This window comes from Prionailurus bengalensis, chromosome B3, assembly GCF_016509475.1.
Source record: "Prionailurus bengalensis isolate Pbe53 chromosome B3, Fcat_Pben_1.1_paternal_pri, whole genome shotgun sequence".
Classification (NCBI taxonomy): Eukaryota; Metazoa; Chordata; class Mammalia; order Carnivora; family Felidae; genus Prionailurus; species Prionailurus bengalensis.
Window position 1 is genome coordinate 133,273,882 of NC_057355.1, and position 2,127 is coordinate 133,276,008.

The 2,127-nt window shown below is 50.4% G+C and overlaps 1 non-coding gene across 1 annotated transcript; it reads right to left on the reverse strand.

Annotated features, from left to right (window-relative positions):
* Positions 1–203: 203 nt before the first annotated feature.
* Positions 204–276, reverse strand: TRNAK-UUU. The gene has a single exon. It is a non-coding gene; the product is annotated as a tRNA-Lys (tRNA).
* Positions 277–2,127: the final 1,851 nt, after the last annotated feature.

The window sequence follows — 2,127 nt, forward strand, 5'->3', positions numbered from 1 at the left end:
ACTACACAAGCCCAAATGCTACAGTGTTACCCCAAACGATTCCTATTCCTCTTGCAAAGTAGCATCATCTATTAATAAAAAGAAATTAATAACAATTAATAGCCGTAGGCAGCACTTTCTTTTCAGATACTGTATTACACCTTAGAATTTTACTTTATGTAACCCTTATATATTAATTCAAACTTTGTTTGAAGTAAACTCTGCACCCAACATGAGGCTTGAACTCACATCCTTGAGATCAAAAGTCGCATGCTCTACCAACTGAGACAGTCAGGTGCCCACAAAATATACTTATTGAGTCACTCTAGTCTTGACAAGTCCCTCCCTCACGGAGCTCCCATTCCACCACCATGGAAAGGTTTCTATCTATCACCGTGGAAAGGTTTTTTTTTTTTTTTTTTTTTTAATTTGTTTATGTTTATTTATTTGAGAGAGAGAGAGAGAGACAGAGCATGACTGGGGGAGGGGCAGAGAGAGAGAGAGACAGACAGGCAGATAGAATCTGAAGCAGGCTCCAGGCTCCAAGCTGTCAGCACAGAGCCTGACTCGGGGCTGGAACTCACGAACTGCGAGGCCATGACCTGAGCCAAAGTCGGACGCTTTACTGACTGAGCCCCCCAGGTGCCCCACCATGGAAAGATTTGAGGCAGGCACAGAACAGTGCTCTGTGCCACATCCCCTCTACCCACCTCCGTCTGCAGCCGTGGCTGGGATGCACAGCTCCCCACCTCCAGTGGCCTCTTATTTGAGGAAGGAGGGAAGGAGAGGCCTTATCCCACAAGAAGATGAAGCCTGGAGGTGTCTGGGTGGCTCAGTCGGTTAAGTGTCTGATTTCTGCCCAGGTCATGATCTCACGGTCCGTGAGTTCGAGCCCCGCGTCGGGCTCTGTGCTGACGGCTCAGAGCCTGGAGCCTGCTTTCGATTCTGTGTCTCCCTCTCTCCTTGCCCCTCCCCACTCACACTCTGTCTCTCTCTCAAAAATAAAATAAAATAAACATTAAAAAATCAAAAAAAAAAAAAGAAGAAGATGCAGGGAAGTTTGCCTCAAAGGATGGAGATGGGAGATGGTGGGGAGATGTCAGGACTTTCACCCCTTAAGAGAAACACTTTCCACGTAATCCCTTTAGGACAGCCAATAGGAGTGAGTCCTACTAGTTTAGCAAGGCTTAAGAGGCCCCCTTGATGGGCTTTTCCTCCTTCTCTGGCCCCCACTCACGGCTGCTTCCCTCCTGCTTCCTGGATGACCTCCCCTTCCTGGATGACTACCTTTCCTCACATCTTTGTCTCAGGCTCTTCTTTAAGGAAACTCAAACTGGATTCTTACGCCCATTTTACAGATGTGGATGTGGAGGCAAATTGCCTTAAAGTCTCACAGCCATAAGTAGCAGAGCCAGGACTCACACCAGATTTGTCTGCCCCCAAAGCACACGGATTCCACATCTGTCTCCCACCACCAGATGCCTTGGTGCTGCCCCATTCCAACTGGAATATACATCCATGGTCCTTTTCAAAGCAGCCCATTCCATCGCTGGGCCATTCAATTGATCAGAAAGCTTTGAGTGATATTCAGCCCATATCTCCATCCATCCATCCATCCATCCATCCATGCATTTATTCTTCATCAGCAAGCATGTATTCGTCAAGGTCGCGGGGCCAGGCACGGCGCTAGGAGGCACAGTGCTCTAAGGAGGCAGACCTGGTAGCTTTGCTCACAGAGCTTCCCGCCTATGACTGATGTGCACAGAGTGGTGCTTGCCGTGTGCTGAGGGAGCATGGAGTGAGCACCTCACCCAGCCACGCTGCCCTCTGCGGTATCCCCGAAAGGCGCTCCCTTGTCTACACAGCAGCCCTGTAGGTGGTGGCTGCCGATTCCCATCCACGGAGATTTCTGCCCTTCATGTCCATCAGCCCAGCTCTGGATGGGCCTCGATAGCAGAATGGGGTCCACACCTCTGGTACCAGCCCACAAAAACCCAATGCAACGTGCGCTCCCTTGACAGGCAAGGAGACCCAGCTCTTGGCTGGGAGTGTGGAAACCATGGCCGAGTCTCCGAACCCGTCCCCAGGTTTAGTGCTTGGAAGACCCCACTCTCTGGATATGTCCTGCTGCTGAGCCATCCATGCCCC